Raw genomic sequence first — 18329 nt, 5'->3', positions numbered from 1 at the left:
AGATGAGCGCTGGAATTGTGTGAAATTGCATTTGTGGTTGTTATATGAAAATGCCACTTAATACGAACTTCGGGCATGCATTACACACGACCGTCAGGTTCGTCGCAAGTGTGATAGACTTATGCGTTTTTCACTGTGAGCTTGGAATGCACAGACCTGCTTTGAAGAATCAGATGCGCATAGCGTTCTACCTAACGAGATAAGTGACACTATTGTGAGAACTTGCATTTTTAGCTCAAGTATGAAAAGTATACTTAATACAAACTTCGGATACAGCGACCCCATTCCGCTCGACCGTCAGGTTTGTAGCAACTGGGTTCGAGAAGCGTTTTTCTATGGTACTATCAATACGTGGCACCGGTTTTGTACTTCTGTCTCCAGTGCTGCGAAGAAAACCAGAAGAAAGTCGCATTAACCTCCGTGCCATTTTTTTCTCGTGTTTCTTTCATTCACAACAAGATGATGTATAGTTGAAATTTTGTGGTACTCTGTGATACTGTTGGTCTTTTGAATTGTTCCATTGTGAACAGTTCTACGGGCGCCAATGCTCTATTTTTTCTGGGCTCATGAAGCAAAACATTAAGTTGCTTTCAAAAAAAATAAAAATACGCCGTGAAATTCCTGCGCATATAAGCTCTAAATACCATTGTCTTGACGTCGAATCATTAAGTACAGGCTAGTACCTTGAGGCAAAGTTCTCTTTGTTTTTACGGCTGCTCTTAAAATCTCTTGTCCTGTTCTAAGACATTTTCTGCACAACAGATGCGTCTGTTATAGACATGATCACACGTACTAGCGCAGACATTCTGCTAGAACTGTTATTTGCAAAACGGCTACAAAAAAGAAGAGGCAGAATAGAACTCAGAATCGCTCTCGCGCACGCGTTCTGCCTGCTCCCAGCAGCATTCCATGTTCGAAACTTTGCGCCACGTAGAGCATTACTTTTTTTTGCCAGGCGAGGCCATGCACTCTATGACTTCCAAGGGCGTCCCTCCCGACCCTCCTTCGCTCGGGACGTCGGCTGTACCGTCTCGGCTGCGGACTTCAACGCGTCCGGATGGCACCCTTGAGCGAGGATCGGGCTGCTGCAGCGGCTACTGCGGGGACAGGGCGACCTGCGCGCAGCGGTCATGTTGGCGTCCAAAAGGCGTCCAACTCGACGAGGGCCACGTCGTCCCGGTCCTGGTCTGCGACAGCGAACCCGGAGAACAGGGAGGTGGGGACGGCCGCCTTCACTGCGAAAGAACACGGTGGCAACGGAAGCTGCATTCAAGGGACGCCGCTCAGCTTGGCAGAGCCGTGGGACGTCCTCCCAGCTACCAACTCAGGGCTTCGACAAAGAAGAGTTCTCCGGTGAGTTTTGCGGAGTCACGAAGTATTCTCAGTCGCAATAGTAAACTTGTTTGCGAAGTACTAGTGATAGTTTTCAAAAGTTAATAAAATGTATCCTGCAAAGGTTCTCGTTTTTCGCTACCTGCTCGAGAAAAAGACAAGGCTTTTTTGGGCTAAAATTTAATGGAGTAGAAATGAGAGTTGACGTTCTTAGGCAGTTAGCGCGACATTTTTGCGAGGAGCTACGATTATCATTGCTTTTATTCCAATTTCTCATTTTTTTAGCCTTTCCTTGGTCCAGGTGTATAGCCGTTCTAAGGGTGCTATCGTACCTTTCAACTGCTTAAACCCCATGCGCCAGACGTCTGAGGTGTGTTTATACCCGACGACACAGTATCAAACCACGCACACAGCATCCGCGTTTTGACTGAGGCGATATGCTAACGACGCCCCTGTGCTGTGCGTTGTCAGTGCACGTTCAAGAATGCCAGGGGGCCTAAATTATTACTGCTGTGCCCTTTTCTCTCTTCCTTTTTTCGCTCTTTCCTTCATCCCTTTCTTTATAGCGTGCTTGCGTCGTCCACCAAGAAGTGTGACATTTATTTTGGCGCCTCTGCTTTCTTAAAACCCAATTTTTTTTCTAAGTGCTCGGTCTTGTCCTAATACCGCGCACGCCAGTTGTTGACAGTGTGGAACAAGCGGCTTAGCATAGCGTGGCTACTTGGTCGCGGGAGGAATTGGTTGATTGATTGATGGATGGATGGATTAATTTATATATCCGGCAGTTGTGCATCTGGTTGGTTGAACCAAAGCCGGACTGCACGGCTTTGGAGGGGAAGATGGGTAGGGGGATTGTGAGGAGTGCCTTATAGGACCGCTGAGGCAGTTGCGCGGCCGGACGTGGCGATCAACGGTGGTTGGTCCTTAAGATTACAGCTAAGCAGAGCAGTCTCACAACCCCCTTAGGTAAATAAGGAGTAATTGAGTATAATTGACATCGACCAAAATGCTGCCATAAGGCTACAAAGGAAAGCTATAAAGCTTCCTTTGGCCAACCTTGTTAGGTGTGGCGTTCTCCTGGGTGTGTTTGTCAGGGGTGGCGGATTCCCTGGTGATTTAGTATGAAGTGCCTCAGTTCCTCACATCTCGTGTAAAGGCGGAAGATGGTGAGGTTCATGGGGTGCTTTTGGGCGAGGTGCATTTGTGTGTATTCACTTGGCTTGGGCCAATTGGGGGTCCGATTAAGTGGACTGACCGGGCGCACCATCGGCCCGCCGACCATTCCGGACGTGGCGTCATATGACTTCCCAATTCTGCTTTGTGGGGTCAAGTTTGGCCAGTGCTGTAGGTGAACGTAGGATGGCGAAGTACTGTGCTCATGCCTAACACGCTTGACGGCACTTGCAGAGGTGAAAAACGGAAAAGGTGGGGATTAGCGGAATTTACATGCGCACGGGCTTTCTCCATTTCGCGGGCCAGGCGGCGACCTCAAAGAGCGGAAGTGTCTCGCCATCTGACGCCTAGTCCGAGGGTAATAGTCCGTCATGTGAATCCCCCTTTCAGTGCCAGACGGGGAAGGTTAATCGCAGGGTCCATCTACACGCGTCGAGAGGGAGCCATATATGAGGTGTTTCAGAAAATGCCACCTCTAACCTTAACGACAGGCTTTTTAAGGTTTAAGAATGGTTTAGCGACATAGCTTAGCGAATGGCTTAGCGACCTTTCTCGGAAGATATCAGGAAACCGGTGAGACCACTTATCTAGTAAGTTAAGAGGGCTTAACTGCTTACATCATGTTAACTAATCTGTGTTTGTTAACTATTACAGTTAATCGCCTGGTTGCAGTGAGAGATTTGCAGCCGGCCTTTAACAATTGCCATACACGTTTTATAGAATTTCGAAAATGTGATTACTCTCGTCACTGCAGCTCAAGAAATTTTGGGTCTCATGTTCCAAAAGCGATGCGCTACGGAAATGCGTGAGGCTTTGGCAAGCGCAAAGGAACGCCGCCAGCGCATGTACCACGTTGCTTTCTAACATGTTTGTTTGAACCGCTCGTTTTGACTCTCTATCTGTGATCAAAAAGCCCGTACAGGCAACAAAACATCGCACGGCAGATTCACTTCGGGAGGACTGTATGTCTGACCTTTCGGGCCTAGGCTTTAGAATGAGGTTTCGAAGTTTCCGCTCAGCGGGCCCGAATGTGGGCTGGAGTTGTCGGGGAAATATGCTTTGAATAGGGCGCTTTTTCATAAGTATGCGCTGTGCAGTTTTCTGCAGTTTGCGCGGCAGAAAACGTGTCGCAGGCAACTGTGAGCACCCGTGGCTGAGCCTTCTGGTCCTTTCCCATGCTGTGTACGAAGGGAATGAGCGCTGCTTCTGCTAAAGCATCTGTAATATGTGCCTGGCCTTATGTGACGCAGGATGTGGTGGCCCTTCATCGCGATAAGTGACCGATTGAGCCATCAGCAATGTTTTTTTCAAGAACTAGTGTTATGGCTGCAGCAGGCCCTGTATCTAACTGAGAGAAGTACGGACGTGTCGACGTGTGAATCAATGTCAACCGTAGAGAGCTGCCCACGTTAACGAAAATTCAGATGGGGAAGTGGTGGAGCAGACTGACAGTAGAATACCAATGAGGGCGTAGGACAAAAAGTCGCTCAATGCCTACCGCTTTGACGTTCTAAAAAGTATAGAAAGCTTGATATTGCCCATTATTCTCTCCTAAACAGAGCAGGTAACGTTAGGAGCAGAGATAAGTTGTTCTAATGATTATATGGACGTGAAAAAGCTCCTATGATATGGTGGTGTGTGGTACTGAAAGGTATTGTATGGTATGGTGTGGTATGAGTGTTTAACGTCTCAAAGCTGCCCAAGAGTTATAGAAGCCATGGTCTAGTGCCCTGGATTAATTTAGGCTTGCTGTGCTTCTTTAAAAAGGCACTGAGGAGAACTGGATGCGAGTATTGTTGTCAGAAAAAAAAACTTATTCTTTGGCCATTTCTGGCAATTCCCATGTTTTTCCGGCATCAAAAAAGGTGTTTATGGGCGAGGATTTTGGATTTAACAATCTTCGCACCTGCTGACCAGGACGGGTTTCTACCAATTTTGAAGCCAATGAGGTGCAGGCTAGGCTCTTGGATCGTTGCCCAAAATTCAATGTTCATTAGCACATTTTAGTCGCGAAGTCGGCCAATTATTTCATTTTTTAGACTTTTCTAGATTAGTAATGTTCCGTTGTCAGTTAGAATGTTCTCTTCGGGATCAGAACGCGTACCCTATATAGCCCTTAAGCCGCCAAAAGTGTTACTGATAACCGATCTGTGAACAACAAAGAATCGATGTGTGATCAACGAGAACGGGTTGCGCAAAGCGTTTGATAACCATTTAAGATTGGTTTACGGTTTGATTTAAGGGGCCTGAAGTCCCAAAGTTACTCAGGTTATGAGGGACGCCGATTGAAGGGCTCCGGATATCGACCACCTTTGGTTCTTCAACATGCACTGATATCGCGCAGCAGAGGGGCTGCCACCATTTTGCCTCCATTTCGCATTTTGCTGGCCGGGATAGAACCAACGTCCATGGGGTCGGCAGCCGAGCACCATGAACACTGAGCCCCCGTGGAGACTTGGTAACCATTTCAGAGAAAAAATTATGTTGTTTAAATAAAATCGTTGATAATGAATGGTTATTTCTAAATTGAATTTCGCTTAGTAGCGCAATGCCAATTTTCGCTTAGTCGTGCTCAATTTAAAAGAAAGAGGTTTTCGGTAAGGATAGAATGTCCACATTCTCCTTGCCAGCGTTTTAAACCTGGAAGTATTGTTTCTGCCGCGCTCAGGACCACACGGCCCTTGACATCTGCTTACTTCTACCAGAAAGCGTTCACGGATTGGAGAGTCCAACGGCTAGCTTGATAAAAAAAATGTGCACTATTTTCTGTTTAGTCTTCCCTCTTTCTTATCTTTGCGCTTATATCTCTCTTCGTTCAGCGGGCTTTTCCTCGCAGTGAAAGAAAAAGGCACTGCGCGCATTTTTTCGGCATGGAGCTAATGTCTGTTTTTACTGGACCTGTGTTAGATATACGGACATTGCTTGTTGTTTGATCTTCAACGGTGCTGCTGCACACGTTATCGCCTAACGTGTCTGATGCAGGATGGGTTCAATGGATTGCGAGCCAGACGCTGTGGGCTCTGCGACGGATAGCCACACGCGAGGTGGCGATTCGACGGAAAGCGACATCGTCTGATCTGCTCGCCGCCTCCATCACCACCTCTGCCAACAGGCTGGCAGTGCTCCTGTCTTGTGGAGGGACTTGACGTTCTGCACAGGGCTCACTGCACTGGGCTCTTACCTGTGCTGCCGCTTCTGCCTCATGCACACACAGCATACCCGCCACTTTCACTTCCTTTCAAATAATTGCCGCGGTTTGCCTTTCATCGTTTGCAGCATTGCTTCAACCACCGATGCCACTATGGAAGAGGGGAAGCCTGCTGTAAAGATTTAATTAAAAAACATTTGCCAGTGTTATGCTCTTCTCGTACCCTGTTTTGTGCGAGTTCTTTTTGCGCAACTTTACGATGTCTCGCAATGTCTATGAAAAAAAAAAGCCCGGCATGGCATACTTGAATGTTCGCTGATGCGTTCGCAGAGTCAAGTCTGCTCAAGTAATGGACCGTGTCTTTGAATTCGCGGCGTGAAAGCAATCATGCTCTCCAGCTCCGACAGGCCGCTCAAGCCAGGGTCATTGTCCGGACGGAGGCAGACGCCGCGGTTCAAACGCTACCTTTTTCCTAATAAAACCATTTTCCTCCCTCCATCCGCAGTAACACCCCTCTTTCCCAACCGCAACCGGTGTCTTACGCATCAATAAAAATTTTTATGCACACACGCACGCGGTCCGCGCCTTCAACCACACTGTATAATACACCTCGCTGCCATTGTCGAGTGTGCGTTCATCTGTGCATGGGGCTCGGTGTGAGGTTCTGCATGTTCACACCAGTGAGAAGGATGGGACGCGAAGTCAGCGGAACTGTCAGCAGTCGCTGCGATTTTAAAGAAAATTTTAAGTTCTCACTGTTGACGCGCACAGGCTGCCAGAGTATAAGCCCTTTGTGGCCGAAGTACGAAGCGAAACTTGACAAATTCAGGAAGGAGCTCAGTTAGGGTTTTTCGGTACCTGTAAAATGTCCCCCTTTTTTGCAGGCCATGATTGTGGGTACGTTTTGGAATTTGTCGTACGTACTGTCACTGCGAGAAGAACTAGAACACAAAAGAGACCAGCTCGTGCGCTGGCGGCGTGCATTCCTTCCAGAAGTCGCGATGATCCGAACGTCTACACTCCGGCGAGGGCTACTTCTTTCGCCACAAGGGGCCATCCCCTATGTGTCTCTCAGGGGCGTCCCGGTTGATCTTTCGCTCGTTATGGCAGCTGCGTGGTGGAGTTTCCCGACTGCAGTGTCTTGGTGTGGCGATGCCGTGCAATAATTGGGCTGCTGCAGCGGCAACTGGGACCACAGCGCGGCCTTCTGCGCAGCGGTCGTCAGGGCAGCTGCACGTCATCCAGCTCTGCCAGGGCCTCGTTATCTGGGTCCAACGCTGCGGCAAGAAAGACGGAGAACGAAGAGGTGATGACGGCCGCCGCAATCACGCTCCCCCTCATGGCTGTCGACACTGCATACACTGGAGAGCTACCAGCCTGGCAGAGCCATCGGCCGTCTTCCCAGCGACCGCCACGGTCATCTGGCTCAAAGGCTTCTCTGGAGAGTGTTTAGAACAGACACCGGTTTCCAAAAATTGCTAAATTTCTTCTGATATTTTGATAGCATTCGTTCAAAGGTGCAGATATGTCTAAAGTGGGAATAGTGCCACCGTTGGTTGAGTCCCGTTACACAGGGCGCAAGGAAATGTCTGCATGTCGTTGTAAATATTCATGACAACAGGTTACGGGTGTGAATACTGTCCTCTTGCAACCATAAGCTACATTCGCTGCACCCGGCTCGAATAAATGCGTTCGTCTCTCAAAAACGGCACCAGTCGCAGTCACTTGCACTCGGTCTAGGCCAGGAATTGATTTCGCCAAACCCAAGGCCATTAGGTATCCTCTCTTCATATGTCCTAGCGGCATGTATTTCAATTTGTACTAATGTACTGCTGATACGGTTTGCTTCAGGCATAATAGAAGCAATCGAGCCTCTAATTCATCACAGCTGTCATAGATCTATACAGCGCGTTTCAGCTAACTTGTGCCTAGTTGTAAACAGAGCGCCTCCTACGAAGATCGTAGTGCAGCTTTTTAAGTAGCCGTCTTGACCAGTTCAACATATTGTCATGTGCGAAAGAAACAAAGAAGGTAAATGCATTGAATGGTTACCCATAAAAATGGGACTTGAATTTCGACGTCGTCCACACGATGCAAAGACATTCATTCTCGGTGGGAGAATATTTAGCCTCACCTTTAGACAAAGAGCGACTAGCGAAAGCAATGGCTCGTTCTTCCCCTGGATTTGAACCGCAACAGCTCCCAGTACTGCGTTGCTTGCATTGGTGTGGAGCTTCGTACCAATACGATTAAAATGCGCCGGATTTGCTAATTAACCGAGAGAAATGAGCTAATTTTCCACTAACTTTAGTGCAAAATAGTCAGTGTTACTATTGCACACGATATCGAGAGATGCCCGTTAATTTTTTTTTCCCACCTAAATATAGCGTGGTTTCTGCCCCTGAGACAAAAGTGAGTTACGCGCGATTTATAAAAAAAAATGCCCATGAATACGCGCAGCGTATCGCAATGCTAGCACCCCTAATTGGACCGCGATTTAGAGAACTCGTTTGCACAAAGCCGTGATGAATAAATAAGCCACCGGCCACAGTGATGACGGTTCCGCGTGAGCACAGACAATGAGCAGTGCTAGAACCAAGATGCTGGTAGGAGGGGGGCGATCACGCCATCTCCGCATGGTCGCCGTTTTACGGTATAGCACGGATAAGTTTAGAGCGTTGGTTTGTCGCTCGTTGCCTAATTTCGCACCCTCGGTGAGGGTGCACCCTCGGCGCACCCTCGGCGGCGCCGTCCGTAGCACGTACAGGTGCCGTCAAAAGTAACTGGAAGACAATATTAACGAAAAAATTTAATCATTGCCTGCTCAATTCATGCATCCTTGAATACATATGTTCAGACTAATTGTGATTGTGCGATTAGGCCTTTTTCATTTTCCTGTGCTGCCACCTCGTGTACAACGCTGGAAGTTCACTGGAAGGGTACTGTGCGCCCAACCCGGCCGGACTGAGTGCCGCTGTGCAGCACGTTTTGTTGGAATCTGTCGACAATGGCGTGTCCTGGGCTGCACGTGGTATCTGGAGGATTTCTAGGGCTGACTGATGGCTCGGTGCGTAGTCGGAGGCAGGATGCTGTGCCGAACGAAGAGCAAATTCTTCAGTATCTCCAATCATCCGGCATGCGATGCGATCGCCAGCTAAGCAAGGGCCGGTGCTTCAAAGATGAAGGCTACATTCGGGACGTAATGTTCAATAAAATATCCCCGATCATTTCGCATTTATTGGCGGTAGTAGTGTTTAGCTTTATCAAATCGTGCCGCAGCCTAGTTTCATGGAGGCCAATCTGCATACAATCGCGATATTGAATGTGCAAACCCGTATGTGCTTGCTGGAGTGCGAGTCCAGTGTGCAGTGTTTTAATGTAGGAACAGATGAAATAGCCACATTTTTGCCTCGAGTGTCCGCTATATTTTCTTCCGTTCCACCGTCCGCCCGTCCGTAGGGATCCGTACGGATGTACGCGCTGCAAAACTTTTGGAGATAACTTAAATATACCCGATTCAGTTTTTGCTCTACCGTGATATAAGACTAAAGCCATTTTTGGTGATGAACTGAAAGGGTGTGAGGCTACCGCCGCAGTGCACCATTGCTTGTTTCTTGAAAAATATGGCTGAGGCTTAGCTAAGGTTAAGCCTAGTCAGATGCGAAGCATATTGATGGCTAGGCTTGGTAATACATGGCTTTCCTTGGTTGAATACTTGGTCATTTTAATACAACCACTAGAAGTGTAGCAAGGATTGCCGTGGCAGCTATATACGGGATCATCAATGAATTCAATGCAGAGTGTACAACGGCTGCCCGAGCACCGGCTATAACAGCCTTCTCTAACGGTATAGAATGGCTCATCTCATGAGTTCCATGTGGAGCCTCCACCGCCGCGGCCGACCGCGCGAGCCGGCAGCCCATCTCTCCTCTGCTGTGACGTCATGTTGTCACGTGGTCAGCCGCCGCGCCTCTGATGTGGAGCCTCCACCGCCGCGGCCTACCGCGCGAGCCGGCAGCCCATCTCTCCGCTGCTGTGACGTCATGTTGTCACGTGGTGTCACGTGGTCACGCTAAAGGTCAATGGTAGCTCCACCGCCGCGCTCGACGGGCTGTAGTGTAGCTCTAGTAATATGCTTCGCATAAAACAGTTGCCTGCGATGAGCGTACGCCGTGGTATTGATACGTCTGACACATGGGCTGTGTGGAACGCTTCTGTGGAGGGCTCCGTATTAAACTATGCGACCTGGACTTATTTCACGTGCATTGACATACACAGCACACTGCTAGTGCTTTTGTATTTCGCCTCCACTGAAATGCGGCTCTCGTGGTCTGCATCGAAACCGCGATCTTGAGATCAGCGACCGGAAGTGTGGGGGCCGCGGTGGCATCCGAGGCCTTCCTGCCCATGAATAAAAGATTTCGTGATAGACAGCACACGCATTTAACCCCTGTACCTCGTCCGCACCTGTCACAGTGTGATTCCCGCGGAGTCTTGTCGTGCTTGACGGCGCCCAAGGGCGGCCACGGTCGTCGAGCTGCTTTTATCCACACTTCGCGTCGAAGGCGGTCCCGGGAATCGTTCGGAAAGCGAAAAAACCCGACTTTGCTCCCCTCTAGATATTGGGCATTGCAGCCGTATGCAACACACATGTCGTAAGCATCGCCAAACGCGTCGTGCTGAACGCCCGACGGCTGCAGAAACGCGCCCCGCGTAGGAAGCCGGTTTGTTTGCACTTCCAGTATGTTTCGCGACACCGCCGACAGGGGATGGGCGCATGCGCAGTCGCGTCGTGAAAAAGGCGGATTGCACTGTGCACCAAATAACATGGACCATTATGTTTTAGATTTAAAGAAATTAATTTTTTTGTGACAAAGTCGCCTTCCATGTACACGGTCGTCCACTTCTACCTTGAACACCGCTCTGCGTGGCCAGCGCTCCGCGAAGCGCCTCTCGCGGGCGCCTAGGGAACTAGCGCGCAAGCGCAGTGACAGCTGTAGGTGGGGCCTCCGCTGCGTCGTCTGCTAGCGCGGCGGCTCCGCCAAGGCGAGCTTGCTTTGCGGTGAAGCTAACCTTGCTCTTGCTATGCTTGCTATGCGCACGACAATCGAGAGTCCGGCACGGTTCCTGAGAGGCGCAGCAACGGCTCTTGGTTCTGTGCAGCACATGGTGTATCGTGGGCAGTTGCTTCTCGTGTTTTATTTTTTTATGCGCTCACAAAAGTAAAGGCTGTCACGGGAAAAACTTGCTCGATGCCTGAACCAAGTCTCCAAGCTGCGATGACACTTCCACAACTTAGTTGCTCGGCTACTTCGTGCCGAGCAGCCAGAATATTCTCGCGGCTCATGCGATTGTTTTCATCAGCCCAGTTGGGCGCCGCAAAGCCAGGGAAGAGTTTATGGTGCGGCCTAACTTTAGAGCTTTCAATTTGCGAAACTTTCGATTCGTTACTAGCCTGACAACAAGAATATGAATAACTTGCGAATTTCAGGAAAAAAATCTCATAGAATACGGGTTTTACCCGCACCACGGCCTTTATGCGCTAGGGAATTTAACTCGTCTAAGTGCCGCCCTAAACTGCTACTCATTTTCAAAAATTTTCTTCGTGCTATTCATGCCAACCGATAAAAAAACGTTCTAATTGAATGTTTAGTTAAGTTCATACCGGGTAATCGGTACACCTTAGGGCCGTTTCACATGCATGCGATTCTCGCCTGCGACGCTGCGAATTCGGTCGGTCTGCGACTGGGGAGGGCCGTCGGTCTAGCCGCAGACGGCCTGCGACCAAGTTCCGTCCGGTTGGAATCCAGTCGCAGCGTCGGTGTGGTCGCTCTGCGACTGACCAATGGGCAGCGCCGAGTCGGCACGTGACGTGACGTCACGCGGGAGCAGCTGCCGCGGCCACGACCGGTCTCCAGGCGCGCGAGCGAGAGCGCACGTGCGTCGAGACCTGCCGCGGCAACAACTCGCACGTGACGTGACGTCACGCGCCGTCTCGGCGTGGGGTCACGTGGGAGCTGTTCCCGCGGCGTAAGCAAAACTGTTTATTCTAATCAAAACATACGAAATATTGCCTTGCATCTAAAAACAAGCTGGTCATTATATCATCAACACGTTCCGTGCAGTGTTTCTGTTGGGTTTAATCGTGGGTTGCCTATGCGAACATCGAGCAACCTTGCGTGTCCCTCCGACCGAATTCGCTGGGTACGCGTTGCATGTGAAAGCACTGTGCGAAAATCGCACTGCGGCGTCACCGACTAGGCCGACTATTTTCGTTCTAGTCGCAGCATGTGAAACGGCCCTTACAATCAGCGTGGAGTAATTTTAACACGCTGTAGGATGGCGATGAGTATATTTTACAACTCAGAAGGCAGTTATAGCATTACAGCTAATTTGACACCGAACTGAGTGCAGTCAGCTCGCCTTGTGGTCTTGAATGGATTAGAAGACTTTTTCTTGAGCCACTCAAACACCTTCAAATATCTGAATGTGTCTGGTGTCGTCCCGACTGATGAGTGTTCCTGCTGCAAGCAGGCGCTGAATGAAAAATCAATCTCTTTTTATCGCCGCGCGGCAGAAGGCCCGTATATCGGTTGTGCGTCATATCTTTTTTAGCTGAAAGCTAAGAACGGCCCTGAAAGTTACCGCTTTTGTCAAGTAGCAGCAAAGGTGACTGCGATTCTAACGCTGGGCATCCTGCGGTTCTTTTCCGAAGTCGCCGAATAGACGAATGTGTACGGTATCAATCGTGCTATCTTGCCCATAAACACTTCGTCATCAGCAGTTCGCAGCGGTATGATTTTTTTTTTCATCTTTGCACGATAGCGTGGCTGAATATTTTCTGCAGCACTTCATTCCTTTCTTCGCTCACGACTGAACCACGATGCCGAAAGTGCCGGAAGATGAAAGAAGGCGTATTGTGGATCTCTGTTTAAGAGAATTTTCTCAGCGTGCTATCGCTGCCATTACCAAACGTCCTCTTGCTACAGTAAACCGCATAATTCAGGCGTACAGGAACGAAGGACGCATTGAAGACGCCCCTCGGCAACCCCGTCGCCGGGTGACTACAGCAGACCAGGATATGCAGATTGTAGCAGCTGTAGCAGACCAGCCGACCACTTCAGTCCGGGAAGTGAAGGCTGAGCTCGGACTTGACAATGTTTCGGTGACTACAGTCAAGCGACGTCTCTATGAGGCAGGACTGAAAAGTAGAACGGCTGCTAGGAAGCCACTTCTGCGTGCGGAGAACAAGGCGAAGCGGCTCCAGTTCGCTCAAGAGCACGCTGACTGGTCTGCGGCTGACTGGAAGCGTGTGGTTTTCACAGACGAGTCAACGTTCACTACACGGTGGGATCAAAGAACACGAGTTTGGCGCCCCATCAACACGCGGTACGTATAGGCATGATCGTAACCCTCCCAGAAAAAATTCGCTTGCATGTGAATTTCAGTCGCTACATTTCGCAGCACCAGCTAGCCCTGATGTTAGTTTGGAGTTCGATATTGTAGTCGAGCTCAAGCGGGGGATGTAACTGTGTACTTAACTGCTATTATCGAAGGGCGGTAGTTGGAGAATTATCTCCGTCATGTTCGCGAAAAATAGAAAAAGTATTTTATCCAGTAGCATTAGAAGCCGCGTACTCAGGAAAAAGCGGCGTCCGTCCATGTCACGAAAATTGCTGATTGGTCGCAAAGATAGCGTGACCGTGTGACGTCATCACAGCTAGATTCCTGATTGGTCGATTGAGGCCACATGACCTTGTGACGTTCTCACAAACTTTCGATTGGTGCACAGGGGTCATGTGGCCTTGTTACATCATCATAACCTGCCAACCAAGGCATGAGGCAAGTTGCGCGCAGGGTATGAGTAATATGCCTTCGGTTGCGAGTGACACTCCCAGAATCATCTTCTGCAACATCATTGGACTCAAGCCAGTAACGAAAGGCCAATTGGGCGTGTAGAGAGTCCCTAGCCAAGAGAGTAATGCACGCGCGCGAGGGATCTTTAATCCTGTGGAATTATACTCTTAACGGTGCGTTAAGCGTCCGCCAAGATTTTTTTTTAACATTTCCCATCTTGCTGGCATCTGTTAATTTATAGGGGTCCAAATAATTCACACAGGTTTAAAAATCGGCGCATTACTGACATATTGAGCCACCGCGGTGGCTGAGCGGTTATGGCGTACGGCTGCTGGCCCGAAAGACACGGGTAGATCCCGGCCGCGGCGGTCGAATTTCGACGGAGGCGAAATTTTGGAGGCCCGTGTACTGTGCGATGTCAGTGCACGTTAAAGAACACCAGGTGGTCGAAATTTCCGCAACCCTTCACTACGGCGTCTCTCATAGCATGAGTCGCTTTGGCACGTTAGACTCCCATAAAGCCATAAATCCAAATCCGATTACTGAAATATATTATTCGCATAACCGCTCTTAGGCCTTACAGCTGAAGTTATTCGTCAATGAAAGAATTCCTTGAGCGCTCAGCTGTATATGAAAACAATACGCTTCGACGATTACATATATATATATATATATATATATATATATATATATATATATATATATATATATATATATATATATATATATATATATACATATATATATATATATATTCGCTAAATTTGACTTTAAAATTTTCTCGCAAGGTCATGTTGACTCCTTACATAAACCCAGAAAGGACGTATATTTTGAACTGAATGAACGTGCAGGCGTGCTACCAAGGTCCATGCCTGAAAATTCACGTAGACGAGACGCTGGCTACCTGCGAAACTATCAGCCGGTGTCGACAGTGCCGGTGTCGAGACCGGCACTGAACAAATTGTCTTCGAACATGGTCTTTGAAACATTGGTGCTCCTTTCGCACGGCTGTCGGTTTACCTACTTTAAACCCATAGCAGGTTTTGCCCTCAGTGTGCCTTTAATAAACCACCAAACCTATAATGAACTAGAAGCTATGAGTAGTACCAATGAGCAGGCTATGCTGCTGGGCAAGCTGGTTTGATATACTCAGAGTGGCGGCGCTGGCAGACCACGGACGACGAAAGGACGAGACATACAGTCAGCGCAACTCTGTTTCGTGCAATTTTGTCCGTCGTCTGCCAGCCCCGTGACTCTGAGTAGTCACAATGATTTTTTCTGTCTCAGTGCTTATTCCTATTGTGATCAGCGCGAACAGAAGGCAATTACCTATACTTCTTCCTTTCCCGCAGGTATATGCCACGACTCATGCAGAGAGTAGCCGCCAGTGGGCGGAGTTCAGTGACTGTTTGGGGGGCAGTCACGAAAGATGGCCTCGGACCTCTCGTGAGGATTGATGGCAGATTCACGGCCGCGAGCTACTGCTCCATTCTGGATGATGTGGCGTTGCCATTCCTTGTGGGGGAAGTATACCCACAGCAGGATTTCATCCTCCAGCAAGATCGCTCTCCTATACACACGTCCAGGCTGGCTTCCTCTCTCCTGCAGGAGTTGCCGTGCTGGACTGGCCTCCCCAATCCCCGGATTTAAATATTATTGAAAACTTGTGGGGGAACATAAAAGTAGCTTTGTGCTCCCGCAGCCTGCACGGCTTGTCGTCAGACAATCTCTGGTCTGCCGTGCAAGAGCGCTGGGAGGAACTTAGGGCGAACGCTGATCTCTGCAACGCCCTGTACGGTTCTCTCCCAGATAGGATGAGGGCGGTAATTGAAGTTGGCGGAGATGCCACCCGCTTTTAGGCGATTGATAGCAGCGCAAAGTCAGCGCTTTCGTTTTCATCCCGGCTGTTTGCCACGGCCATTCTTCTTTAACTACCTAATTTAATTTAAAAAGCACATTTCTAACCATCCCTTCTCTTCTTTTGTCTTTAGAATTTCTCATTTTTTGTCCACATGAACAATAAAACATGTCTATTTTGTTCTCTGTCAACTTTTTCCCAATTTTCGCCGTTGAAGCCGGCGCACTGCTACAGCGTTCATACTCGCTTTCCATCAATGTCTACGACATTATGCATTCATCAGTGGCTTGGCGGAGCACAACTTTAGCTGATCAAAACAATCGTATGAGCCGCGAGAATATTCTGGCTGTTCGACACGAAGCAGCCGAGCAACTAAGTTGTGGAAGTGTCATCGCAGCTTGGAGACTTGGTTCAGGCATCGAGCAAGTTTTTCCCTTGACAGCCTTTACTTTTGTGAGCGCATAAAAAAATAAAACACGAGAAGCAACTGCCCCCGATATACCATGTGCTGCACAGAACCAAGCGCCATTGCTGCGCCTCTCGGGAACCGTGCCGGACTCTCGATTGTCGTGCGCATAGCAAGCATAGCAAGAGCAAGGTTAGCTTCACCGCAAAGCAAGCTCAACTTGGCGGAGCCGCCGCGCTAGCAGACGACGCAGCGGAGGCCCCACCTACAGCTGTCACTGCGCTTGCGCGCTAGTTCCCCAGGCGCCCGCGAGAGGCGCTCCGCGGAGCGCTGGCCTAGGGTGCCTCGATACCAGCGCCGCCGTACGGCGCAGCGCTGGGCATCGAGGCACCCTAGCGCTGGCCACGCAGAGCGGTGTTCAAGGTGGAAGTGGACGACCGTGTACTTTTGACGGCGACTACGTACCTTGGCAGTGCGCGAAGGTGTTGCCAATTCTGCGCGCGTGGCGTGGCGGCGTGGCGCGGCGTGTTTGTTTTAGCGTGTGCACTGGAGGTGGTGACTCGTCGCGCTGAGAACTTGTCAGCGCGCCGAGACGATTTCCAGGCGATTAATGGTAGGGCGCGTCTCGGAAGAATTACTTGCTTTCGCACCGCAGATAACGCTCATGCGTTCGTGTTGCACATTCGTAACCGCCTTGCGCGTTTTTTGCCCTCTAACGTGGTTGCCCCAACGGTGCAGCATCGTTATCCCAGTTGAAAGAAATTTCCGCTCTTGCCGCGCAGTTATCGCTGTTGCAGGCTGTCCACTCATTCTCTACGGCTTTGTTTAACCGGGCTCCTTCACATGGGTGCGGTTTAGAGGGGTTAACGTCGCGACGCGGAAGTGCAGGGTCATGTGACAATTTTAATAACTCGCGGGTTTATTTTTATCCTCAAGAAAAGGAACCACGCTGAAGTTACTGCGAAGCAAGAAACTTAAAAGAACATTTCTGAAGGCGCTCTCCCCTTTTAAAGTGAAGATTTTGAGCGACAGTACAAGCTAAAATTTTAATTAAATAATAATTAGAAAATTACCGGCTGCCATTAGAAACCACGCTGACCAGCCTACCACCCTGCACCAGGAGACTCTTCGTAGAGCAGGCTGTCATTTTTTAAATCACGGAACAAATTTGCTGAAGAACCCCGTATATTGTCGCCAAAGTAGAAACCTACGGCGCCTGTGTGAAGACGGCCGAGAGCAGTCGATATCTAAAATGAAGGTGCCACGCGCTGTTCTGTACACGGGGGGATGGCACGTTCGGCACTCAAATTTTTTAAATAGCACCCGCCAACCACCGATGCCTGAGCGCCTATCGTCGAAGCACAGCTGAATGTCGGTGAAGAAGTGATGCAAAACTATCCGAAAATTGACAGTCGATAGTATCGATAGTTTTTTTGAAACTATCGATAGTTTAAAAAAAAAACTATCGATAGTGCTACTATCGATAGACTATCGATGATATATGGATAGTGTACTATCGATAGTAATAACGTCGATTCTACTCTCGATAGTATTACCATCGACAGCGTTGCTATCGATAGCACTACTAGAGATGGTATCGCTATCGATAGCAAGACTATCGATAGTGAAACTGTCGATAGTGAAATGCATAATTATTGATATTATGCATATGTTGGCCAGCGATATAACCAAAACATTTGCGATACCTGATTGGTTTGAAAATCTCTTGAGGCTTATTCTCCAAAAGAGACTAATGCTCTAGGGATGCAGTAGTAGCGGTCTCCGGGTAAATTTCGAGCAGCTGTGATTCTTTAACGTGCACTGGGGCAGTTCAGAAAAATACCTGGAAGAGCATCCGATGAAAGAACAAACAGCACAAGTTGTGCTGGCTTACACGACACCGCCGTGCACAGCAGACGTCGTCTTGCTGACGTAACCCCTGCAGAAACGCTTTTCGCACAGATTATTCGCAACTAGGACATTCGCAGGCTAACATTTTGCCCAGAAACTTTACGTAGGGAACGTCTGCAGAGCTCGGGGACACTTAGGCTGCGAAAACGGGCGAGTCCTGTCAGTTACTCATACCATCACCTCCATACCACACACTCGGGAAAGCAAGTTTAGGATGCAGTGGGTACGCGTGGTTGATTTTATAGTATCGATAGTACAAGTAGTATCGATACGCCTATCGATGGTACTATTGATAGTCTTTTTTACCACCGATAGCATCGATAGTACTATCGATAGTTTTGCATCAATCCTGCTAGTTATATTCGGAGTTCCTGGGCAAAAATTTTGAATATCGCAATATGGTAAGGGACTGTTATGAAAAATTTAAAGCTATAGATAATACATTCTTCCGATGCATAGAAAAATCTTTTAAAGTTTTTCCATCGCTTGCATCGAGCAGGTAAGACCTGCATAGAAACCATAGGGGGACTTTTTTGATTGATCACAGCAAAAAGGTTAACCACAAACAATGCAAGCCTGCCGGCGCGGAATTATATATATATATATATATATATATATATATATATATATATATATATATATAT

The 18329-nt window shown here is 48.8% G+C and overlaps 1 pseudogene; it reads right to left on the bottom strand.

Annotated features, from left to right (window-relative positions):
• Window positions 1-6874: 6874 nt before the first annotated feature.
• The window catches only part of LOC149353974 (uncharacterized), a 107116-nt pseudogene continuing 95661 nt past the window's right edge, over window positions 6875-18329 (bottom strand).

This window comes from Amblyomma mixtum, chromosome 3 (genome assembly GCF_055824585.1).
Source record: "Amblyomma mixtum isolate Tamu chromosome 3, ASM5582458v1, whole genome shotgun sequence".
NCBI lineage: Eukaryota > Metazoa > Arthropoda > Arachnida > Ixodida > Ixodidae > Amblyomma > Amblyomma mixtum.
Note: the sequence above shows the minus strand (reverse complement) of the source record. Positions and strands in the feature narration are given on the sequence as shown.